We start from the raw sequence: 26,385 nt of genomic DNA on the forward strand, positions 1-26,385 counted from the left end.
TGTCCTATCTGGAAGGGGCTTCCTGGTACCTTCTTTCTGGGCATGAGCCATGCTGCTTCCTACCCCCCTCAGCTTCCCATCTGGTGGTTCTTCATCCCCACTCAGCCTTTTTGCTGGGCAGTTTGCCCTAGGACAGAGCCCTCTGAAGACAACTGCAGCCCCACCCCCACCCCATGACCTTTAACCTGTGTGAAAAGCAGCACGGTGCCTCCTAGAACGTGGAGTATGGACCACTCCACGAGTGCCTTCCCTCTAGACCAGCTGTTGTCCAGCCGGCCAGCTCCTCCGCTTTAGAAGTCTCCAGGCTGGGGTGGGGACTGCCATTCTATGGCTTTGGAATTCTTGAATTTGGAATCCAGACAGCTCTGCCAGGCTGTCCTAGAACTCTGCTGCAGTCCCATGGAAGTTTCAGGTAAAGATCCCATTCTCTACATTCTCATGCCCCTGAGAAGTTGTTAAAGAATGAGATGGGCTTAGAAGGACACAAAGCATCCACAGAAGCATTCACTGCAGATACACCCTCACTCACCAATTTCCTGCAACCCCCATCACTCACGAGTGAACAGCCTGAAGATTCATGATAAGTGTGCATTCCAGAAGCAGGTGGGCCCCTCAGTGGCTTAGCTCTCGCCTCAATAACACTGCACAAGAAACATAATACAGCAATGGACATTCCCAAGTTTGTCGGTCTCCCAGTCTTCTCCTGAGACCCGAGGTCCTCCTGGGATCAGTGGTCTAGCCAGGACGTGTTCATCTCCTGAAGAGGGCAGAAGGCAGGCGAGCAAGCCTGACTAACAGTCCCAGCACATTCAAGGTTCAACGTAAGCAAACATCCATTGGCTAAAAGCACGTTGGCAAACTGAGCTCTCAGTCAAGGGTGAGGACCTTCTCACTAGTGTAGAGAAGACAGTCCCTATGGCAAAGGATGTGAATACAGCCAGGGGTGAAGAACGGGTGGCAATATTTCAGTCTGCTGTATCCCACACCTGAATCCATGCCTCTCTCATAGTGAAAACACTTATCCTACCCAAGAGCTCCCAACGCTTCATACAGCCACAGTGTCGATCCATGATTTGTGCCACATCTGGTTGTAGCTCCTCTTCACCCATCACCTGGGATCTCAACACCCCTGTTACCCTCCCTGTAGCCCAACACCCTCTTCCCCCAGTGAAAACTTGACTTAGCAAAATATGGACAAGACAACTGCCGCTTATACTCTGTTCAAAAAAGAGAGACCAGGGATTCAGGGACATACTGACTCAAGGTGATTCTGAAATCCTTTTGGACAACCTCATGAGCACATCCTTTGAGATAAGTGAATATTCCTGAAGATTTCCTACACTGAGTTCATATTTATCAACTCTGGGCTTCAGCCTACTTCCTCCCTAGGACAGTGGAAGGGTACATCTACTTTAGCCAAAGCTGATTGGCCTAGCTCAAACACATTTAATTCACTCAATTTAATTTCATGTAACTCTTTATGCCAAAGTCATATCCACAGCCACTTTTGAGTTAGGCCTCTCTTTACTTAATTATTCCTACTTTGGGCACATCAGGCTTCTGTGGGACCATACCACTGAGCTTTATGATAGCTCCTTTGACCACCTGAGAAGTGTGTGTGTGTGTGTGTGTGTGTGTGTGTGTGTGTGTCTGTGTGTCTGTGTGTCTGTGTGTGTGCGCGCACGCGCGCACATGTATGCATGTGCCTGCTTTCTGTATATGCACTACATGCATGCAGGTGCCCATGGAGGCCAGAAGAGTCTGTCAGATGCCCTGGAACTGGAGTTACAGCCAGCTGTGAGGTACCAATGTGGACACTGGGAAACAAACCCCATCCTCTGTAGGAATAGCAAGTGCTTTTTTTTGAGATGGGGGTCTCACTATGTAGCTCTGAATACTCTGGAACTCCCTATATAGAGCAGACTGGCCTTGAACTCACAGAAAGCAGCCTGCCTCTGTCCCTGAGTGCTGAGATTAAAGGCCTGCACCATTGCACCCAGCCTGTGTGGTATTTTAACAGGTAGTGACTTTTGATCTTTATCCCAGGCTTTATCTTAATTTGAGAATGATCTACTGGCTGGAGACTGAAGTTGACAGATTTATTTTCCAACTCAGCAAGTTCTAGGCTCTTCCTATTTTCTCTAAGTGTCCCTGACAGACAGATTGACTGTTCCTTTTGTGAGTTCTTCTCTCTTTAAAGTCCTTATCCAAAGGAGCCAGCTCTTGCCCGTGTATGTGCTCACTTACGTCACTATACGTGACTTTCACGGAGGGTTCTGACCCACACAGACCCCAGGCATCTTTTTCAAGCCTGCTCTGGGAGTCTCTCATTACTTCCTCACTGCTTGGTCCTGGAGCAGTGTGATACTCTTGGTTCTTACTGCAGTCACCCTCTACCTTGCGCACCATCTCAGTACTGCTGTGGAGCGAACAGTGAGGAACAGCGATAAGTCCTTATTCATGAGTTTGCAGGTCAGCTGGCGTGGCTCCATGTGTCCTATTCCCTGGGCCCAGAGGCTGTTCAGGAGTCAGTGTCCCAACCAGGCCATGTCCTTCCCGTGGAGGTGGCAGAGGATAGGAAGACAACCTCATTTTGTAACACATTTCAAGTCTCTTGGTTTCACATCTGCAAATAACCAGTTGATCAAAGCAAGTTGCTGCTGATCCAAAGCTGATGCCACAGAGCTTCTATGAGATATAGCAAAGGGCATGAATACAAAGAAGAATTGAGAACTGAGATCATTGATTCAATCTCAACCTCAGTATCTCCATCCACCCATCCATCCACCCATCCACCCATCCGTCCGTCTGTCCGTCCATCTCTCTAGTATGAAAATGGGTTTGGAAGGATGGCTCAGTTGGTAAAGTGCCAGCTGTGCAGGCACGAGGACCTAAGTTGATCACCAGTACCACGGTGGGGAAAGCCAGGTGTGGTAATATGCCTGTCTTAGTGTTCTATTGCTGTGACAAGACACCATGACCAAGGCGACTCTCTTTGTTTGGAGATGGGGAGTGGTTCTTGACAGGGTTTCTTTGTGTAGCCCTGTCTGTCCTGGAACTCACTATGTAGATCAGGCTGGTCTCTAACTCAGAGGACTGCCTTCCTCTCTCTGCCTCCCAAGTGCTGGGATTTAAGGTGTGAACCACCACCATCTGGCTCAAGGTGACTCTTATAAAGGAAAACATTTAATTGGGTCTTGCTTACAGTTTCAGAGGCTTAGTCCATTATCACCATGGTGGAGAACATGGTGGCAAGAAGGTAGGCATGGTGCTGGAGAAGTAGCTAAGAGCTTTACATCCTGATCTTAGGCAGGAAACAGAGGGGGGCGGGTATTGGGTCTGGCATATACATTTGAAACCCCAGTGACACACTTCCTCCAACAAAGCCATGTCTATTCCAACAAGGCCACACCTCCTACTACTTGTAATCCTTCTCTAACAGTCCACCAACTAGGAACTAAGTATGCAAATGTATGAGCCTATGAGGACCATTCTCATTCAAACCACCATAGCCTGTAATCCTAGCTCTGGGGAGACAAAGACTGGATCCCTCACCAGTCACACAGCCTAGCCAAATCAGTAAGTTTCTCAAAAATCAGGTAGAGACTGAAAATGACACCCAACATATACATACCCACCCACATGTGCATGTGCACACACGTGAATAAGTGTGTGTATACACACAAAGTTCTGAAGACACATATATACTGGCACTCACATATTTACATGTGTACACCCTAATTCAACATACCCCTGTCACACAAAGTACATGCCTGTGTGTCTCCATCAAAGCTCACACCCACACACCTGTGAGGAAAGCATGCCTTAGTAGACTGACACTCCAAGTTTTCCCACTGGCCTTCACTGTAGATTCCAGTGACAGTCACATACCTGCTCCTGCTTGTCCTCTGCTCCTCTCTTGCTCAGCAGGTAAACTCACATGCCACCTAGGAAAACCAAAGCCACCAGATTTTCAGGTCTCTGGTGAGAGCTGCAGCTGGTCCATGTGGTATTTTTCCTTCACCACCATCTACTGAAAAGTCACCACGATGCAGTTTCTATTGGAATTAGAATAAGTTCTTTTACTTCCACCTGCCAGAAACTACATCTGTATTGTTTGTGATTAGACCCAAATGCCCAAATGGGGCATCTTTTTAAATTTTTTTTTATTTTGGTTATTTTAGACAGGGTTTCTCTGTGTATCCCTGGCTGTCCTGAAACTCTCTTTGTAGACCAGGCTGGCCTCGAACTCAAAGATCCACCTACCTCTGCCTCCTGAGTGCTGGGATTAAAGGCATGAGCCACCACACCTAGCTAAAATGGAGTATCCTTAATCAGTGTAAAACTTGTACAACCATACATGGCAACCCTGCCTGTCATCACCCCCTCTACACAGACACACACCAACACATAGCCACTGTCTCCCACTCAGAAGGTTCCCCTCCTTCCCACCCTGCCCACCCCCCTTTGTTCTGAGCCTGTGTTGCTGAGAGGCATATAGCTCTTTGTCCCTCTCCCTCTCCCCTCCTATGCTCACAGACCAGATGCAGGCAGGTGGGAAGATGCGGGTACAGGGTGTCTACTGAGGCAGTGGGCGCCTAGCAGAAGCCGCTGCTCCAGAGTGGCGGAGCCAGGGCATGCGGCTGCCCACCCACTACTCACTGCTGGCAGCTTCCCAGCTCCACCGCCAGCACCGCCATCCTCCCTCCCCCTTCCTGACCCAGTTTCCACATTCCAGAAATAGCTCTGGCAGGTGACTGGCAGGCGGGTCATCCGTGGCTCAACTGCCACTTGTACATGCCCCTCCCCAGCCAGAGGACACCTGGGAAGGGACCTGAGGGCCATGATGTGACCCTGTCGTCTGCCTCGGATCCTGTTGCCTCTCCTCTCGCCATGCCTCTGAGAGGAAGCCAGAGCAGTGACAAGGCTCCCTCCCATCTCTTCCCTCAGCCCCCCACCCCAGTCTTTGCCTTCTGTTTCTCCCTCCACCCTCTGTCTCTCTTCCTTTCCCTCCTCTGAGCTCTCAGTTCTGGGCTTGCCCCCCCCTCCCTTCCACGTCTTCCCACTCCCTCTGAATCACGTCGCACAGATTCAGAAGCCGAGACACCACACAGGGACCTCAGCAAGTGGCATGGGGGTGGGGGACTACTGTGTGGCACCCTGATCCTGCCAGTTACATTCTGTCTTTAAATGTGAACACAGTGCAGGAGAGAGAGGGTGTACACACACACACACACACACACACACACACACACACACACACACACACACACGCAGACCTAGGCAGGCTTAGGGTCATTCTCTGCCCACACTGGAAGCTCTAGGCTGAGCTGGCTAAGCTCCAGTCCAGAAAATATTCCTGCGTCCTGCCCGGAGGCCCAGAGTTCCTGTTTCAGTGCTACTGTGTCACTCTGAAAAGGCACCTGTCCCTCCCGGGCCTCCTGATGGTGATCTAGACCTTGGGTGTGAGGAACGGTCTTGTCTGTAACCATCCAAGAAAGAGAAGCCACTTTTTTTCCTCTCTTTTTGTCCCTTCTCCCATCACTTAGAATCTGGTTTCCATGATTCCTTTTCCTTCCCCTGCACATATACACAGGAAGGGAGGCGAACAAAAGCCCTCAGTTTTAGCTGGGTGGTGGCGGTGTATGCTTTTAATCCCAGCACTCCGGAGGCAAGGCAGATGGATCTCAGTGAGTTCGAGGCCAGCCTGGTCTACAAAGCAAGTTCCAGGACAGCCAGAACTGTTACATAGAGAAACCCCATCTCGAAAAACAAACAAACAAACAAAATCTCTCAGTCTTGTCTCCCAAGCCTAGTCTACCCTAATCTTTGGTTATTCCACTGCAGATCCCTGTCAGCTCAGCCCATCCAATCCCCAGACTGTCGGGCAAACATTCTGTGATTTGTGTGTCATTTCTGGTCCCTGGAGCTAAGGATTGAGATTTAATCTGAGTTAAGAAGATTAAATGTGCCACCATGAATTAATGATGTCTGCAATGGCCAGAGTTACACAAACCTGCCATTCCTGACCTAACCCAGTTACACACACACACACACACACACACACACACACACACACACACACCTCAGATTAGGCGTGGGGTGGGTGGTTCACAAAGCCGCTGCAGCCTAGAGGAAGTGTCATAGTCAAGGTCACTCAGCAAATAGGTCAAGGAGAAAAGTTTCTCAAAGCCTTGAGTTCTTCATTGTCATGTGGGATTAGGAAGGAAGCAACCCAAGGACTTGACCAAGAGCAGGAGAATCATCTGGCAGGCAGAGCAGGATTAGAGGCTGCCACACTGGTCAGGCAGGGGACGGTGGCCCCATCAGGGCCATAGGGTCAGAGGTGATAGGATTCAGGAGGCCTTCCCCAGAAGATTATCAGTATTTCCTACTGCTGAAATAGGCGTCTCTCCTGACTGGGTAGAAGGCAGGCTCTCTCCTTGGGTTCTACCATGCCTTTGTCCCTGATATTCCTAGGTAACTGAGTGCCTACTATGAGCAGCTGAGTGCACAAATTATCACTCATCAAGTTTTTGGTTTTTGGTTTTTTTCCCCCGAGACAGGGTTTCTCTGTGTAGCTTTGGTGCCTGTCCTGGATCTCGCTCTGTATACTAGCCTGGCTCTGCCTCCCGAGTGCTGGGATTAAAGGCGTGCCCCACCACCGCCCGCAATCCAGAGAAATACGATCCAGACCTGAGGACTGATGAGCAGGCCTCCAACTCAGAATTGAAACTTTTAGGCCAAACAAGAGAGGGGCATCCCGTCACCCTAGAGGCAGAGCAGTGCATGAGTCTACTTTCTATCACTGGGATCAGCACCATGCCAAAATTAATTTAGGGAAGAGCAGGTTTATTTCATCTTACCCTTCCAGGTCACAGTCCGTCATTGAGGGAAGTCAGGGCAGGGACTCAAGCAGAGGCCACGCAGGAAGACTGTTTACTGGATTAACTCTCGCTGGCTTGCTCAGCTACCTTTCATGCATAACACAAGGAGCCCATTGTGGGCTTTTAGCCCAGCACACAGTTCCTAACCACTGGGTGGCTTAGCAGTTCCTAGTCGTTCCTCTTCCCCATTCCCTGCTCCAGCATTGTTAGCTTAACACCCATGGGGGAGGGGGAGGGGCTCAGTCAGGTTCATGCTGTGGATTTTAAGTATTGATATAGTTTCAAAACTGAAGCTGGGTGTGATGGCGTACGCCTTTAGTCCCAGCACTTGGGAGGCAGAGGCAGGAGGATCTCTGTGAGTTAGAGGCCAGTCTGGTGAGCAACGGCCAAGGCTACATAGAGAGACCCTGTCTCTAAAAAAAATTTTTTTTAAATTTTCACTTCTCTAGCTGCCAGTTCTGCCAGGACAACAGCTATCTGGAAAGAACCCTTTACCAGAAGCCCAGGCTCCCATAGGAGGATCTAAGGCCTGCCTGTCAGCCCTACACCTCAGGCCTGGGTCCAGCCAACTCCACTTTGCAGGGAGGCTAGCCTGACTTGGAGCCCCTGGGCAAGGACCCAGTCACTACACAGACGGTTCCCTATACACACTGTACAGGACCCGAAAAGATCACCATCAGAAGTGTGCTGGACTTCCTCCAGCACCAAGGTCTCAGATTTAGTGACATCCAAATTGAAGCTGCCCATGAGTTCTTCTTTTCAATCCAGTGAGCTGGATTCAGAGGGTCAAAGACTCCATTGTTTCTGCCTCATTTCTCTCCAGGGGACATACGGGACCCACAAGTCCCAAAGAGAAAAGGGGACTTGCCCAAGGTTATACAAGGAGTGTGTACTGAATTGGAAGAATAGAGGTGAGATAAAGAGATCTCATGGTGGGTTGGCTTGGGGCGTCAGAGTCCATCAAGAATTGACTTTGCTTTTTCCTAAGTCAAGCAAATGAAACTGAATAGCACGGTATAGCCAGCTACTGCTTTTAAAGTGCTTAGCACAGTGCCTGGCATCAAATGAGCTTGTTGCTCTCTTCATCCTTATGTCTTAATGCAAAGGGAGGACGTCTACTGGAAACAGTGTTACCTTTTCATTCCTCACAGCCTTCCATAAGATCCAGACGAAGAAAGCAGGCAACCGGCTTGTCTCAGCCACCCGGCAAGATCTGTCTGTGCCTGGCAAGATCTGTAAGCAGAGTGCCAGGTCTGCGGGAAGGGAGGGGACTCACTCAGGGAAGAAGCAGGAATGGGTTCGTACAGCATCGTGTGCTTTTGTCACATTTTACAGAGAATGACAGGCACGGAAAAGTTGATCATCGCTCCTAAGGTCACACAGGTGTGATACTGAACTCATCCTTAGGATCCTTGGAAGCACATCCGGGGATGGGAGGAGGGGCAACTAGAAACTGCTAGGCTGCTGAGTAGCTAGAACCTGCGTGCAGGACGAAAAGCCCACAGTGGGCTCCCTCCTCGGCCTCAGTTTCCCTACCCACAGCAAGGCGTCTCTGCCAGGGTGGCCCGCACGGACCCCGGGCCGCTCCGCCTGCTGTACAGACCGTGCGTTGCGTTCCAGCTGGAACCGGTTTGGCGGGGCGGGCGGTTCGAGAGGGCGGAGCCCCCCAGCTCGGGCATGCGCGAGCCGGCGTGGGCGCGCACTCCCTTTCGGGGCAGGCGGGCCAGGGCGTGGGCCGCGCGGGACGCGTGCGCGCCTGCGCAGCTTCCCCGGCTGCGCGCGCCCCCTGGTGGCCCCGGAATCCCGGGCGGCGCGCGCGCGCGGCTGACGCGAGGGGCGGGGCCGGCGCGGGGCTTTAACCCGGAGGCCCCGCCTCTCGGGCGTACAAAACCGGAGCCTCGGGCCGGGCCGCGTGAGGGAGGAGGGTGAGTGCCCGCCACTGGCCGCAGCTGCCGCCAGTCCGTCCGTCACTCCGTCCGTCTGTCCGACCCACGTCGCCGCCGCCGTCGCCTCCTCAGCCCGGACGCCCGGGGCCCGCCCAGCGCCGCCCGGAGCAGCCGCGGCCCCGCGAGGAGACGGGCGCCGCCCCCGCCCGGCCCTGCCCTGCCCTGTCTTCCCGTCTGTCCGTCCGTCCGTCCGTCCGTCCGCCCGCGCTTCCGTCCTTGTGTCGGGCCGCCGGCCCTCCGGCCCGTGTCCCCGCTGCGCCCGCTTTGTCTCTCCCTAGCTCGCTGTCTCTTTGTCTCTGCCCTCGCGCTCTCGGCCCCTCCCTCGCTCCGGGATCTCGGGTCCCCTTTCCCAGCGCTCCTCTCCTCGCTCACAGCCACGGGCTCTGGCACCCCCATTCTTCGGGACACCCCGCCCCCCAGATCTTTTGGGGCCTCACCTTCAGAACACGCTCCACTCCCCCAGGCCTCCCCTGAGCTTACCACACATCCTTTGGGGGTCCTCCTTGATCCTTGATTCCTGGGGGTTGCCTCCACCTACTCCATATTTCCCCAGGGGTTCCCTCTTCTCTGGGGCCTCCAGAGAACCTTCTGCATCCCTTAGTGGTTTCCTTGAACCCCAATATCTCCCCAGCTCCCTAACTTCAGAGCCACTGTGCCTCTCCAAATTTGTCCGCGGTGGCTGTCACTGCCTCTCCTTGTTGTCCGAGCGCCCCACTTCTCTGGACCCGGTCCCCCGCCTCGCTCTCCCTGCCTCTCTTCCGTGCATCTGTGTCAGTGTCTCACTGCTCTGTCTCCGGCGTTGACGGCCTCCCTCTGAGCCTGCTCCCCTGCCGGGGGCAATCTTGCTCCCTTGCTTCTCTGCCCGACCTCCTGTCACCCCTTCTCTCTGCTCCTTGTCTCTCCCTCTCCCTTTTCTGTCTCTGCCGGGTCTCTGGGTCTCTGACCCCCATCCGGCCCTCATGGCTTTGTGTCTGGAGCTCTTGAAGCAATGTGAGTGGTGGGGTGTCCGGGTCGGGCCGGGCGGAGTCATCCCGCAGGCTGGCCGCGGCCGAGGCTCCATGGGGTTGGCGCTGGGGCAGGGGCTGGCGCTGGGGCAATGAGGCTTGGGGCCTCCAGACCAAGGGAGACAAGGATGGTGGGGCCAGGCTGTCTGGCGAGTGGGGAAGAGGGGAGCCTTCCTGCTCCGAGGCTTCTGCTTTAGTTGCTTGAGTGTGTGGAGGGCGCCCTGGGCTGGGTATCCCTGCTGGCTTGGCCCTGCATGGCCTGGCACTTTGTGATTGCTTGTGGGCAGGCCTGGGCTATTTTGGAGCCTACCGCAGGATGTGATATCACTTGGGCGTTTATTTAGACCCAGCTGGGGGTGGGGGCTGCGTTCTTGCCAACTTGAGTAATGAAATTTTGCAGGGAGGGGGTGTGGCCTCTTAGGCAGCTGGGCTGAAGGGTTGTGGTCAGAACTTTTTAGGCTACCCTGAGTGGGCAGGTGAACAGAGGTCTGTGAAACTTGGTCTTGCTAGGACGAGGATGAATTGGAGAGGAATTGACCTTACTATGACCACCCTTGATTATTGTGTTGGATGTCTAGACTCTGAATTCTTGGTTGTACCAGCTTCAAGGGGGTTGACTTTGGATGAGACCCTTGGACTCTCTAAGTCTCAGCTGTCCCGTCCGTAAAAGGGGTCATGGGGGAGGCTCCAGGAGTTGTCATGAAGATCAAGTGAAGCATCTTTAGACATGCTTTGTAAATTGTCAGCCTGCCTTGAAACGGCCCCAGGGAGAGAAGCTTTCCTGAGAGGGCACACAGCTGGTGCCTGCAGAGCAGGGAGAGGCCCCAGACTCAAGTCCACTCCTACCAGTTAAGAAGTGTACCCACCTTTCCAGAATCCCCAGTGCCGTTTTGCTCTTCCTCAGTCTGTAAAGAGAAGTGGGTGTGCCCAGAGAGGTGCCTGTGCTGGAGAACACTCAGATCTTCTGTGGGCCGTCTACTGTTTAAAGTTGAACCCTGCTTAAAGTCAGCCAGTATGAGGTTGTGAGCCACAGCTGCTTTTCTCTGTGGTGGACAAAGGTCCTAGTTGAAGGGTTCCATTGAGAGCTGGGGTCTCCGGTCAAGGGCCCTAGAATGTTCTAGAATCTTGGAAGAGGGAGTGAGACCAGATTTTGTAGTCCCTGGTTCTTACAGATGAGGTCAGTCAAGAAGAGTCAGGATGCATGGAGGCTTGAACCCGTGTCCTGTCCATGGCCCTGCCTCCGTCACTGCCTTGCTGGTGTCACCAGTGGTATCTGACAGTGTAGGCAACCTTGGGGAACAACCATCTGTATCACAGAGGGGACAGTAAGGCACAAGTATAATAACAATTTCTAACACCCATGGATCTTTTTCTATGTGCCTTGTACTAGGCACAATCCATGGGTTGCCTGCATTTGGGAGGTAAAAGGGCTTGATACCTGGCCCAGAAGTGAAGAAGTCAAGATTCCAATCCGCACATCTCAGGTGGGGACCCTCCCTAATTAAATTGGAATAACAAGTCTTGTCCTAAGATTAATTCTAAAATGATAGAATCCTTTAAAAAAAAAAAGAGGGGGTTGCAAGGCAGAGTGCCAAGGTTCTGTTCTCAGTTCTGGTGCTAAGCTGCTGTGTGACTTCAGACAGTTGTCTCCTGGTGGTTCTCTGCTCTTCCCTCTGAAGAATGGGGGAGTTGTTTGGATCAATCTCTTGGGTCTTTGCAGATGACATTTGAGATTCTCAGGCCGCCTGTGCATCCCTGTGCCCTACCATTTGAAAGTATCCCTGATCACAGAGTAAGGAAGGAGAGTGGGCTGAGTGCTGCCAGCTGTGTACTGATGACAGTTGTGGGCTTTTATGGGAGAGGGCTGTGTGGGATGGAAAGGCTTAGTCAGCATACCAGACAGGTCAGCCTCTTACACAGGTGATGCAGAGTGGAAGTAATGTGGGGAATAAAATTAAAGCCATTCATACCTGGTTCTAATCACTCTCATTCCATACCTCCGCTGTCTTGGGCAAGTTACTTTTCTTGACCTCTAGTTTCCTCATCGAACTCTGAAAAATCACTTAGAGAATTGGGGTGAGAATTAAATGAAATTATACATATATAAGTAAAGACCTGTACACAGTAGGCACTCAATAAATGTGAACTTCTTCCCTCATAATATCTGGATCAGATTTTTCTTCATGGGAACAAGACATCCCCAACCTCTCCCCTCACCCTTGTGGTTGGGGAAAGTACCTCGAGACGTTCAGTAGTGAGCAGTAGTAATAGGAGTGTTCTCTCATCTCCGGGGCCTTGTGAGGCATTCTGTAATGCACCAGCTCTTTCCTGACCATTGCTGCTCACAACAGTCAGAAGCCAGTGACCTTTTCCCTGTTTCACGAGTGAAGAGTAGGGGCCCACAGAGGGGTGTGGACCCACTCTGGGTCTCACAGCATGGCAATGTCTGAGCAGTCTTGGGTCTCCTGACTTTGTCTGACCAAAGCATTGCTTCAAAGTTGACTGCTTCTGCCCGGTAGCCTGTCACTTAGCTGCCTGTTCTGACACCTGTTGTGCTAGGACTTGTTTGACATTTCTCCAGTCTCTGAGCTCATCTCACATTTAAAGGCTTGAGGTAGGGCGGGGACTTGAGTCATCGTCTCCCCTGACTTTTTTCATCTTGAGCAGCAACCAGACACTTCCCCAGGGCCACTGTCTGATGGAGCTGCCACATGCCTTCAGAGTTTCCTCCCAGAAGCTCAGTGGACTTGGGAAAGGATCTCCCTGTCTCTGGGTAGAAGGTTGCTGGGGTGGCTCTGAATGTAGGTCTTCACTCCCCAGGGCTCCATACCGGGAAGCTACTGCCGGGCTAAGCCTTACTTGTGCCTTACTGTCCCCTCTGTGATACAGACTGTTGTCCCCCAAGGTTGCCTACACTGTCAGATACCACGGGTCCACGAAGTCCCACCTGGCCCCAGTTGTCAGCTCAGTTCATATACTTGCCTAAATTGTGACTTAAGCAGGTCACTTCATCTGTGGTTCAGCCTCCTCATCTATAAAATTCTGGTTCTTCGTCTTTATAGATGTCAGTTTCCTAAGCTCTGTCCCAGAGATCCTCATTTGCCAGGTCTAGGGCAGGAGTGGATCCTGTGAAGGAGTCTGAAGCTAAGAGCCTGTTGGCAGCACAGTGGGAAAAGCTGAACTGGGAGTAGCCAGCATTTAGTGATGGGCTACTCGGGCCTGTTGTCTGCCCTGGACCTATCAGTATTCTGTGCTTGGTTTTCTTCCTGCCAGAGTAGGATGGAAATACCTGCTTGTTAGTGATCCCTTGAGAAGTGATGGTTACTGCTATCAGCCTTGTTTTGGGCAGGCCTGGTTATTTGTGGCAGCATGTCACCTTTTCCAGCTGAGCCTTCCTGGCAGCAGGCACTATCAGGGCAGACCAGGCTAATGACTGTGGAATGGAACACCTGAGCAACAATGAAATCCAGTCATCAGCAGCAATTTAATGAGGTCGATGAGAGGTGTTCAGTGTGAAGGCTGCTCAAGTTCCCGGGTTTCCCAGTGCTGACTGGGGCTGCGTTTCCTGACTCAGCCTGGGCTGGATTCTGCTGCTTTCCTCTCCTACCCATTTCTGGAAGAGCCAAGGCTTCTTTAAAGACAATAAAACTGAATTTTAGAGCTAAAAGATGGTTGTTTCTTATTACTTAGTAAGGAAGCAAGCTTGGGGAGTAAGAAGGACAAGGATATCAAAACAAGGCCGATGGAGAGCCAGGTTAGGCGCTCTCCTAGTCTCCCCCAGGCCTCTTTGAGCCCTGCTGTGGCTGGCCTAGTCTGAGGATAGGTGAAGTGCTCCCAAGTGGTTGGACTGCGATTAGCTGGGAGCCAACTTGGTGTTGGGAAACCCTCCCTTACCAGGGGCCTGACCTCTCAGCCTGGGCTGGCTTGCTGAGAGTGAAAGGAGAAGGACAGACAGACTAGTCCTCTGCTCCTGGGAACTTAGGGTCTGATGAGAGACAAGGCCTACAATTATGAGAGACTGTGTGACAGTCTATAATTAAGTGGCTGCTGAGGAAAGGCATTGTCTGAGAAGGAAGAAGTGAATGTGAGCCAGAGGAATAAGAGCCCTTTGAGGGGGTTGAATTGGCAGAGGCAAAGGGTGGGGCTGGCATTCTAGAGAATGACTTGCTAGAGGGCGGGGTTGGAAGTTAAGTGTGCGTTTGGAGAGCTGAATATGCTTGCTGGTTTTGCTGATGCCTCAAGGCTCTGATTGGAAAGTTCAAGGGACCAGGGAATTGTAAGCAGCACTGAGCATCAGTAGAGTAGCAGAGGCTTTGGGGAGTCCTGGAAGATAGAGAGCCAGGGTACTGGGAGACTAGGACTCTTTCAAGATGGTGATTCAGGCTGGCTGAATAGGAATGAATAAAAGTAATGACAGGGAGGAGGCTGGTGCTGCACCCAGAGGAGACCGGAGGGTGAGGTTAGGGTGGGGCCCATGGGAAGAGAAGATGGGATAAAGGCTGTGTTCCCCTGAGGAGGGCCCCACAGGTATTCCAGATCCTGGGAAGGATGTGTGCTTCTGGTTTGGAGAAGGAAGTAGCTCTCTGAGCACACTCCTTGTGCACCTGCTTTGGGACAGGCTCTGCGCCAGGACCTCCATAAGTAACCTCGTGAGTCTGTACAGCAAGCCAGAGGCAGGTGGACTTATCAAATCCCGTTTTACAGATAAGGGAAATGTGGCTCTAACTCAAGGCTGGCAGGCTTCAGGCCTTGGCTCTTTGCACAGTTCAGCCCTGCTGCTTAGAAAGGAAATCTCTGCTGTCAGGGGCCAAGAGATCCTGAGCTTCTTGCCCCTTGGAAAAGGGGCATGTAGACACATAATTTCAATTTCACAGAGCTCAGTTTTGTGAAAGATCAGCTTGCTCTATACAGCAAGTTCCAGGCCAGCCAGAGTGAAACCTTTTGTTAACAAAAGAAAAAGGGAAAGCGTTTTCACAAAACTGCTTTCCGAAGATCCTTAAGAACAGGGTTGGGTGCTGGCTTAGAATTTCTCTAAGATTAGAAAGATCAAAGGCACTAGGGATCCTTACACCCTTTAGAAGCCTCCAGAGCTGTGCTGAATGTGTGTTCCTCTTCTGGGCCCATTGGAACTCCCAGCTAGAGGAGTCAGTCCCTCACAAGATAGGAAGAGACTTGTTACAGGGTATGCAACACAAAAGAACCAGACATTAGAGCCAGGGTCCAGATTCCTAGGTTGCAGCATAGGGAAGGCAGGACAGGCCGGTACTTAGAGATGGCCACTATAGCCGGGTGTCAGTGGCGCACACCTTTAATCCCAGCACTTTGGAGGCAGAGCCAGGCAGATCTCTGTGAGTTCGAGGCTAGCCTGTCTACAGAGTGAGTTCCAGGACAGGCACCAAAGCTACACAGAGAAACCCTGTCTCAAAAAAAAAGGAAAGAAAGAAAGGAAAGAAAGAAATAGCCACTGTAGACAGCATCAGTGTTGGTTTCTGGTGTGTAGCCACAAAGTGGATGACCTGGCCAGGATCTTCCTGCTGGTCGTTCTCCTCTGATGTCAGCATTCCCACCAGCGTTGAACTTGGTCATGAGGCAAAACAACCCCCATGCAGTGACATCCCTCTAACCCTTCCTTTGTCACCGGTAAACACCTTAGCATCTATGTGCCAGTCTAATTACACAGATACGCCAGCTGTGTGCTGGAGTGACTGCAACCATACTTTTCATTCCAAAATCTTAACCGAGGTTATTTAAAGGAATTTTCATGCTTCTTTGGAACTGAGGCAGCCTGACAAATGTTACTTAGACAGCGGGCTAGAGTGACCTGTACTGTCCCTTTCAGTTGTAAATACACTAGATTGCCACTTGTCAGGTGCAGTCAAAGACACTTGAGTCTGTCTTGTGTGTGTCCTTCTCTTTTCTTTGCAGCACACTGATTCCGGATCTTCAGTATTTTTCTAGCCTGCTTCGCTTTGTGAAACTTTTATCCATTGTCACCTCAGTAGACCCTTATATGACTCTAGGAAGCCTTTGCACTTATATCTGTTTAGTCCAGAAGAGGAAACTGAGGCTCAGTCATTGAAAGTGATTTGACCAAGGTGCTTGTGTGAGCTGCTCGTTTATTCAACAGGCTTTTATCAAGTGTTACTGTGTGTCTGGCAGTGAGCCAGCCTGGGAATACACAGGCAGAGCTCCCTTGGAGACTTAAATTCTAGAGGGCAGCAGCATCAGAGTGTAGTAGGACCTACCTCAGAGCTGCTGCCCTGGACTCTTTCACTGCAGACCCCTCTGACTTGGACCCAGGAACCCAGAGTTGCAGCCTGTGAACCCTAGCCTGGAACATTAAGGTAAAGCTAGTCACAGTGCAAGTTTCTGCACACTGATCTTCAAAAAAAAAAAAACCAAAGCAAAAAATGATAGAAGGTTTTCAGCAATGCCTAAATTATTAATGGGAAGGTGAGGAAGGGTGTCTCCACAGAGGGCCATCTGCTAGGTCTCATTAGAGGGAAGTCACCCTCTGCCCAAGTTCCTGGTCTGTCTTTTCTTCAACCTCCAAATATTTGATTACAGTATGCACAGGTGTGGAGCCTGTGGCCATGTGCGGAGCTGGGGACCCTCCCTGCCTCCTTAATATTAAATGAGATGGGATAAAGGCTGGTCCTAGGGGGCCAAGTCAGGAAACACTGTGGCCCACCCACTCAATTCCCATGAGTAGAAACCAAACCTGGGAGAAAAGGGACTTGTTACAAACACATGGTGAGTGAGGAGACAGCCTTCCGCTCTCCAGCTAGCCTGACTTCAACTCCCCAGTCCCTCCTGGTAGGAACCTCTTCTTCTTGCTCCACACGTGCAGCATTCACAGCCCTCTTCAGAATCGTCTTCTGCCTCAAGGCCAAGACTGTTCTTGAAGTCTGCCTTGATACACACACTCCTAACATCACCTCATCACACCCGAGTCTGTGACAACTAGGCTGCCTCAGGATATGTATACTCAGATCACTTCAAGACCTAGCTGCCTGAGGGCTGGAAAGATGGCTCAGGCTAAGAGTGCGTCCTGCTTCCAGAGGACTCAAGTTCGGTTTCCAGCACCCACAGATACTCGGTTCTCATTACTGTCTCTAACTCCAGTTCCTGGGAACTGGGCACTCTTCAGGCTTCTGTGGACACACACACACACACACACACACACACACACACACACACACACACACGGAAGAAGAAAATCTTTAAAAAAAAACCCTAGGTTCCTGGGCCCTGCTGTCTGGAAGAGTGATGGCCAGAATCTGCAGGGAGGTGCCTCTGTAAATTTTTCTCAAATTAGTTTTGTAAAATGTGGGTCTATATATTTGTAAAATATGTGTGTATACATATATATATATATATACATACACACACATAATGCATATATGCACAATTATATACGTATATGGCTTTAAAATTCAAACTTTCTAAGCACATGTATTCAGTGAAAACACTGTGTCTCTAGCCTAGATGCATACATAATCACTATGCCTGGACTTACTGTTTCCCTCCAGAATCCTCTGCGTACATGCACAAACTCAGTCACTCCAACACCGTGCTGTGTCACGTGCATGCCTTTGTATTACATCATCTCTTGTTGCTCTGTACCTTGCCTTTTTCACCTGGGTAGGTCTTGTGTAGCTTTCTCTGTGGGCACACACAGGTCCGTGGCCTCCTGTTTCTAGTAATTGTGTGACTATGGTAGACCACCCCTTGTTCATCAGGTCATCTGCTCAGGGATGTTTAACCTGTCTGAGTTGCTGCTGGAAGCAGCGAGGTCTTTCCTAAGTAACTGCATGCAATTGTAACAACAGAAGCTTTTCTTACAAGCCAAATAGCTGTTTCTGAGAGTCTATACACTTTAATTTTTTTTCCAAATTGAAAAAAAATCACACATTTTTGCCTTTTTTAATTTTTTGGCAGATAAGAAGCTCAAGCTAGCCCTTGAACTCTTAATCCCTCTCAAGTAATCAGATTATAAGCATGCATCAATACACCTGGCTAGAAATGTTCACATTTGTAAAGTACCCCTCAGATTCACATTCCTTAGTTAAGAAACTGCTCTTGCCGTGGTGGTGGTGGTGGCGCACACCTTTGATCCTAGCACTCAGGAAGCAGAGGCAAGTGGATCTCTGGAGGCCAGCCTGGTCTATGTATTGGGTCCCAGGCCCGTGAGAATTACATAGTGAGACCTTGTTGAAAAACAAACAAACAAACAAAAATAACAAAACTCCACTCTTCTAGCTCAGCCTCCAGTTTTTCCTTAGAGCAAGGCCCAAAGCGGGAAAGAAGTTGGCCAGTGCAACTCAGCTGTCCTCTGACTTTCACTGTGTCATGTGGAAGGAAGGAAACAATGAAGGAAGTGGGGGTGGGGAGTGCATAGGTGTGAAACCGGACCGAGTGAGTGAACTCTGTTCGGGGGACCTTGGTGCCTGTTTGTCAGAAGCCGCCCCCCCCCCCCCCCCCCCCCCCCCCCCCCGCCACTCACTAGAAATCTCCCTGTGAGTTTCCCTGTGTGCTGTATTTGCTTGGCAGTGCCAGGGCCAATACGCTCCTTCAGATAGCTCCCCTTGCCGGCCTGGTCACTGTACCCTGCCCGCCTCCCCCTCTCAGAGTGTCTGGTTTCCTCATCTAAGTAGTGGGGAGGCCTGTAGTTAGCTTTTCTCATGCTCCCTGGGCCATCAGTAGGGAGTATGGTGAGACAGCTGGGAGGGCAGCAGTCCCAGCCAGAAATGTCGTGCGGCATTGGGGCCAGCCCGCAGTCCAGCAGCTCCAAGGCAGCCCTTGGTGGTGGGTGTCTTTGTTCTGTGCCCAGGGCCAGGGTTGCACTGAGCTTCCTGAATTTGTTCTGCCCAGGTTGCTGGGATCTCCACAGTACATGTGGAACAAAAGAGCTCAGGTGACAGATGGGAGAGGTAGTCAGGGAGACCACAAGGCTGTCTTTGTGCCACCTCTGAGGTGGGCCCCCAGATAGGTCATCTCTGCGGCTCCTTTTTAACCCCCTGTGGCTACAGGACGAGGAAGGAGAGGTTCCTCCCACATTTAATGGTAGAGAAGCTACAAAACATCTGGAGAAGCTTGTATGTACCCTCACCAGTCAGAAGTTGGGGTTCATCTGTCCCAGGCCTCAGCGCTGCCTGTCTTTTTAGTTTTACTTTGGGTTTAAAAACCAAAGTGAAAGGAAACAGCAAAGCAGGAAGCGGCCACTTTAAACCCTGCCCAGCTGTGAGAACATCGGGGGACCTGTGCAGAGCAGGCCTCACTATCCCTGCTGGGTCCCACCCGTGTTCCGGAGGTCTGGCTCATGGGTGGGGCCCAGTGGGGAGAGGCGCCAGGCTCTAGACAGCCGTGGCGCCCTGGCTAGGCAGTCTGGGAGTGTGCCAGGAGGACGGGTTCCCTGGTGAAGTCAGTTCACCCGGGTGTGGTCCCAGCATCAGGCCCCCCAGGTGGAAAGCTACTGCCTTTTAAACACCCTGTCTTCCGGGACAGCGCTGAACAGAACTGGGCTGGGATGGCCTGGGAAAGAAACCAGGGCCTCAGAATTCAGCTCTCACAGAGCTGTTCACTCTCCCTAAAGGTAAGAGCAGGCACTGGCCTCTGCCTCTGCCTTGAAGCAGTTTCTTCTCAGTATGCAGCTTGCCTGAGAGCCCTTGGGAATTCAGCCCATCCATCTCCAGATGAAGGCTTCTCACCTCTTTAAGTCTCAGGCGGATAGGTGGCTTCAGGCTAGATCTTCCCTGCTCAGAAGCCTCCAGGGTCTCCATTTGTTTCTCTGCGGGGGTGGGAGGTGGGGGGGTTGGGAGGGGTTCGGTGGGGGTGGGGTCCTCCCAGCTCCTTTCTTTAGTGGTATGGATTTGAGTTCCTGTATCTTAACACTCAAGTTTCTGGGTTGAATTGGTATCCACTCCCTGAAGGTACTTGCTGAACATAGGTGTCAAAGCCCTCTGCTGAAGGGTTACATTGATAATCCACATCACCATGCTACACCCCTGTAACAGAAAGGTAGCATGGTGACCAGCCCATGCCTTTAGGTTCAGGCAGACCTGTCGTTCAGAGTTGTTGGGTTCTTTGTTTACAAATACAATGGCTCCTGTCACTTGATTAGTCTTACCCTGAAGACAAGAGAGGAGTATAAGGAGGCCCAAGGCTTGGTGCAGAGGCCATACTGATACCTGGGGAAAAGATTTAAAATACCCAGACTTTGTGCCCATGCTGGAGAGGTATCAGCAGACTGGTGAGCTATTAGGAGAGTAACCATTAGCTGCCTTTTTGCTAGTAGAGGGCTCTGGTTGGGGACTGAAGGATTCAAGAACTCAAGGAGAAGGGCTTTAGTTCCCCCAAGCTGGTAGGTTCAAATAAATAGAATTTTTGAAGGAGGCAAGGGCAGGCTTTCCAGAGGTCAGGATCTCCTCAACTAGATTGATCTGCCCTGGGCAAGTATCTGTCCAGCACTGAGAGCTGGGCCTTGTCTCTGCAGTGCTCATCTGGGCAGTTTTCTTCTGTGAGCTGTGACAGAGAGCCTGTTGTGCATGTGGTGGAAGCAGATTGAATAGTTCCAGACTCTCCTGGAACTTTCTGCCTTCCCAGGCTTCCCACGCTTCATGACGTGGCAGTTGCTCTCTACAGGGGTGTGGTCAACAGTCAGGAGGTGTCTGCTACCTGTGCCAAGTCAGGAGGGATAAGGGGCGGGGCTTGCATGACAGCACCCAGTAGAAGCAGGACTGAACTACAGCTCACTTACCCCAGCAGCTTCCGCAGAGAGGACAGCACATGTCAGAGTGGAAGCAGTCCAGGAGAGGGCTGGTTAGTCAGCCAGCTGCTCCCTCCTCAGCCTTACCTCCACTCTGCTTTCCAAACAGTCATGCACTGAGTACCAGGGGTGAGCAAAAAAGGCAGGACATAGAGAACCAGGCTGACTTCCATCCAGCTTGGGGACTCTGTCCAAGCAGGTAACAGATAGACAAGATACCATGATTGTGTTAAGAGGTTGAAAGAGACAGGGCAGGTCCTGAGAGGGACCTATTAGGGAAGCTCAGAGGACATCACTGAGGGTAAGGAGGATGGGGAACAGCCCCACCAAGACCCTGAGGGGAGTGCTTGCTAATTTTTAGGAACCAGAAGAAGGGCTGGGCACATATAGATGGGTGAGTAAACCTGGTTAGCTCTGAGATGAGCAGCTTTTGTGCGCCCTGTGAGAGCCCAGGGTCCTGGTGTGTTCCTAGTGTGATAAAGACAGAGCAACAGATTGTCTTCAGATGAGTGTCAGAGCTTCCATGTATGGAGGTGCATGCCTATGATCCCAGCACTGCAGAGGAGCCAGAACCAAGGAGCTCACTTCAAGTTCAGGGCCAACCTGGTTTACATAGCAAGTCCTAGGCCAGTCACAGTCACACACTGAGACCCTGCCTTAAAAAAGTTGCAAATCCACCTACTGTTTTTCCTAAGTCATTAACATTTCAATATTCCCAAATTATTGATAACTTTCTTTAATGCACTACACACTGCACAGTGCCCTATTGCTGAGGGAGGCAGGTGCTCCTTTTAATGGTGAAGGAACAAAGGTAAAGTGACTCCTCCAAAATCACACGGCTCAGTCAAGAGGTGAAGCCCTGGTTCTCGGCTCTTGCTGTCTAACACACTGCTTTTGATTAAGAAAGCCAAAACAGAATGTTTCTGGTTCTTTTTTTGGCAAAGTTGCCATCCCCAAATGAACTTTTGTTTTGTTTTGTTTTTTCCGAGACAGGGTTTCTCTGTGTAGTAATTCTGGGGGCTGACAAGATGACTCAGCAGATAAGGGTACTGTCAAGCCTGATGACCTGAGTTGGATCCCTGGGACTCATTTAAAAGTGGAAGAGGGCTAACTCCACAGAGTTGTTTTCTGACCTCCCCTTGCCTGCTCACACACAAATAAATGCTTTTTTAAAAAAAGCAATTATGTATTACATGGTATGCTCATGTTTATACACACACACACACACACACACACACACATATATATATATATCCCGAGCCAGCAACGGGACTTTGTTTATATTACAAATAAATATTATTTTTTCTTTAATAAAAAAAAAGCAATTATGTTACAACAGTAGGATTAGAATAATATTTTGTTTCATATAAGTGGATCTGTAGTATATTCTGTTCTGTTTCTGAAGCTTCGTTTTAATCTTGTGCACTCTTTGCTGTCTAGCTGCTTCCTAGGGTTCTGTGATACTAATAGATATTACTGCCCCGTCCACCTCCAAGCTTCATATTTTATTTGAATTCATTTGCTATTTCCTAAATTTCAGGAAAGAAAGGCAGATTACAAACCAGCATCTGTTTATAAATGTATCTTACTTGGGTTAGTGATGGGTGTGAGCACACTCACACATCAGCCCAGCACGGGGAGCCTGAGGCCTGAGTGCACTGTAAGACCTCAATCTCAAAAATCAACAAACAGATGAAGAAAGACAAGTAACAAGTCAAATTTGAGGATCAGGCCTAGAGTTTTCAATATATATTTTCTGTGACTTTTGTATGTGGGGTGAGAAAAGTCAAAGCCATTTGGTAACTGCAGAGTGGGGCCCATGGTAGGAGCTCCCACCCCAGTGTACTGCTCGTTACTCTGTTCCTCAAAATTTATGAAATTTACTACTTTGTGCACATAGCCCAGTGGCATTAAGTGAATTTTCATTGTTCCACACTTCTCCCATCTGTCTCCAGAGCACCTCATCATCTCAAAGTGAAACTACATGTGGACCACTCCCTGCTGACCTAGCCATCTGTGTCTGATTTGACCAGTGTGGGTGCCTCATCCAGGATCCCATTTTTTTTTTTTTTTTTTTTAAAGATTTATTATTTATTATGTATACAGTGTTCTGCCTGCATGTATGTCTGCAGGCCAGAAGAGGGCACCAGATCTCATTACAGATGGTTGTGAGCCACTATGTGGTTGCTGGGAATTGAACTCAGGACCTCTGGAAGAGCAGCCGGTGCTCTTAACCGCTGAGCCATCTCTCCAGCCCCAGGATCCCATTTTAAGATGGAGATATTTGAAAAGTAGGGGTACAAGGGGTCCGTGAATAATTAGCTCCCATGGTGATGACTACATCTCCTTGCACCCTGCAGAGCTGTTTATATGTGACTGGGTTCCAACAGGACGGGTAAAGGACTGCTACTCCCTGAAGAGTGCCCTCATCAGAGTCTATGGGAAGCCTGGCATACATACACCCTCATGGAAGCAGAATCATGGGATGGGGGCCCCAGACATAATTCTTCAGTTGCTTGCAGTAGGATCTGAGCCATGTCTGTCCCTCTGTCTTGATCAAGGCTTCCTTTGAGAAGGGACAGTACTTCCAGAATAAGTAAGACAAGATAGTAGACTTCCCTTTTCATCCTTAAGAATCTAGTCACATGCAAAGTAATCCAGGCTCCTGGTTTCAGCCTTGTGGAAGTGGTGGAGATTAAGAAGATGACTTGCCCAAAGTCTCATACCATGTAACTCCAAACTTGGCTGAAACTCAGCTATGCCTGCTCTGTGAATTGTCCCTCTCCAGTAATTTTTTGTTGGCCAATCTTTTGAAAATCTGGACTGGGGAGCAAGGAGCTTTTTTTCTATCTTGCTGGCTGTGAGACATTGCCGTAGAAGCTCCTGGATTGGTCCTACCGATGTGAGGATATGGGATGGGGTAAAGGTTCTGGTAGGAGATCAGGGACAGTGAGTGACTCTGTGTCATGGGAATAGCATCCTGCATTATGTCCACAGTGATCCTCTTCCCAGGGACAGCAGATCCTGATTCTTGGCAGTTGTTCTTCATATTGGACCCAATACAGGCAGCTCAGTGTCAGCCTTCCCACTGAGCAGGGATACAGCTTTAGAGTCCTTCTCAATACATGAAAACCAGTCCCCCAGATGTGGCATGTGCAGTGGGACCTGTGTCACCCCCAACTTGGGCATTTTCCTATTTTTCTAGATAGGTGTTAGCCCTAGGAGGGGAAGGGACTATTCAAGAGGCAAATGATGTCACAGGTCTCTTTGTGAGAGAAGAGTCTAGCAGGGCAACCCAAAGCCTAGGGACAGTGTTGGCAGAGCACCTCCTAGAAGGGTAGAAGCTGTTCAGGTACCATCTGCCTTCTTGAGGTGCCCTGGGGTGCGGCTTGGGTTGTGAAAGCACTCTGCCATCATCCCGCTGTTGTTGGAAGGGAGGACAGACTTACCTATTCTAGACCCTGTGCGACTGTGCCACTCTTGCTGACAGCAGCTGGTATTTGTACTGTTTGTGAGATGCCATGAAGCTGGGTTTTGACAAACACCATAGGGCTTGTACTTAGCAGATAGAACATGACTTGGTGTGTAATGCTGAACAAGTTCCTCAACCTCTCTGAGCCTCGATTTTCCTGAGAAGCATAAGGGAAGATGGTATAAACATCTTGAGGGCCTCACACTGTGACCTTTGAATGCAATCTTCCCAAATGTCACCATGCTGTCATTTCAGAGGTGCTGGGAAGGCAGCTCAGGCAGGAAAGGCTATGGGAGCATGAGGGAGGGACCTAGAGATGACACTTATTCCTGTACCTCTGTCTTCTGCCCACCATGACACCACTCTGATTCTGCTACCTGTGTTTCCAGGCCTGGGATGGAGCCATAGGAATGCAAACCACAGGTCTCCATCTACAAGAAGCTCAGGGTCTGAAGGCACAGGCAATAAATAAACAGGCCAGCAAATCCAGAATGGCATCAAAGGCCTGTGTTCACCCGGGAGTGGAGCCTGGGTGGAACCTGGGGAGACTGCAAGACGACTCTGAGGGAGGAACATGAATGTTCTCCATACTAGAAGGGTGTTGCAGGCAGGGACAGTCTAGGGACCTGGAGGTGTGATTATTATGACTTGACAAAAATAGTATGCTGGGAAAAGGTGGAAGGATGCCAGAGGACAGTGCCAGCAATGCAGTGTGTGGGCACATGGGCAGGGGATTGAACCCTCAGCCTGGCCCCTTGGAGAATGTGACCCTTTACCTCTGCCCAAGGCCACGTCTTCCTGGCCTCTGGCCAGTAGAGCTTCTGGAGGGCCTGGGATTGAGAGGCAGCTTTGTGGGCCCCTGAAACTGTTATAGTGACAGTTCCTTGGTTGTCATTTGATCCTCCAGGGGAGGGAGGTGAGGCCAGGGAGCCCAGGGCCCACAGTGAATGGTGCCTGGCCAGGGATACCTGACCTCTAGGCAATTTCTGCCACTTATGACCCAGTATAGTGGGATAATATCTCACTAGGGGTGGGGGAACTGCTGTCTCTTGACAGGCTCCCATGCTGGGAAGTTTAAGGACCTCACACTGTGACCTTTTGGCACCAGAAAGAGACATGCCGTCTGAGCTTGTTCCTACACCCCCTCTCCTGCCCTCTCTCAAATTCTGCTACCTGTGTCCTTGGACCTCCAGGGCCACATCAGAGATGGAGTCCTTCCTAAGTGTCAGTAGGACTCTTCATGTTGGGGTTATAGGTGTGAGCACTACCCCAGATACTATGATTTTTTTTAATGTTTGTTTGTGTGTATCTGTGTACACACACAAATAACTTTCAGGAATCAGTTCTTTCCTTCCACAATCGATTTCAGGGATTGAACTCAAGTTACCAGTCTTGGAAGTAAACACTTTTACCTGCTGATCTGTGAACTTTTAAGAACCAGAACCTACTTCCTGCTCCCTGATGTCACCCACAAGGTGATTGTATGTGTCCCCCTCAGCAAGCACTTCCTGGAATGGGATGAATGGAAATTTCTCCCTGTGTGGATTGCTCATTGCCAGGCTCCAGTGTGAACATGTCCCTTGCTCAAGAAATGCCTGTATCATCTGAGTATTGCCCAAAGTCAGGGCGCCAGCTTTCCCTGACCTAGGCCTTCCTCTGGCAGGGAGCCCTGAGACATGTCTGTGGTCAGCCAGAGTCACTAAGGTATTTTTCACACATGCTGTTTTCTTGTGTAACTGTGTCACTTGGGATTCCGAGCCCAGAATCACAGTGCAGGCTCTGAGGAGGGCCCTCTCTTCCTGTGCCTCCATCCCCAGGCCTGTCTGAGTGTTGTGTCTGCTGACCTGAGCTGAACTCCTGGTTTTCCCTATTCAGTCCTGCATTCCTTTCATCCCTTTCTCAGCTGCCCAGGGTTCTTGGCTTCTGCTTCTGTTACCCGATACACCACCTGTCACTCCAGGCACAGTGAATGAGCCTGTTAACACCGCCTTTCTATTCTGGGATGTACTTGGTCATTCAGAGTAATTCAGAGAGCCCAGCAATTGAGGTGTACAGGGTCTGTTAGTATCTGGCTTTGCACACTGGATTCAGAGCCTGTGACAGTTTATGAAAAGCCTGGATTTTTGTGACCTGTCGCTAAGGTTTGATGTCTGTACTCCACACATGAGGTAGTTTTTGAGACTCTTTCAAGTAGTTCTTGATAGGCAGGACTTTTGGGAAATTAGCAACAAGGTTGGCATGCTATAAGCCAGTATTTGAAAAGCCAAGGCTTATTTTGTTACCCTGCCCCCCACATCTCCTACCAGGC

The 26,385-nt window shown here is 50.5% G+C and overlaps 1 protein-coding gene and 1 long non-coding RNA gene across 3 annotated transcripts in view; one reads left to right on the forward strand and one right to left on the reverse strand.

Moving 5' to 3' along the window:
* The window catches only part of Dlgap4 (DLG associated protein 4), a 159,487-nt gene that overhangs the window by 101,646 nt on the left and 31,456 nt on the right, over nt 1-26,385 (forward strand).
* Nucleotides 2,086-8,630, reverse strand: LOC128101185 (uncharacterized). 2 transcript variants are annotated; one of them, XR_008215023.1, is made up of 3 exons: nt 4,542-8,630; nt 3,892-4,058; nt 2,086-2,688 (listed from the first exon to the last, which is right to left on the reverse strand). It is a non-coding gene; the product is annotated as an uncharacterized LOC128101185 (long non-coding RNA). The 2 variants fall into 2 exon arrangements; XR_008215022.1 differs by having other exon boundaries at nt 3,892-8,630.

Source organism: Peromyscus californicus, unplaced genomic scaffold, assembly GCF_007827085.1.
Source record: "Peromyscus californicus insignis strain IS unplaced genomic scaffold, ASM782708v3 Scaffold_7__1_contigs__length_154581171, whole genome shotgun sequence".
NCBI classification, from domain to species: domain Eukaryota; kingdom Metazoa; phylum Chordata; class Mammalia; order Rodentia; family Cricetidae; genus Peromyscus; species Peromyscus californicus.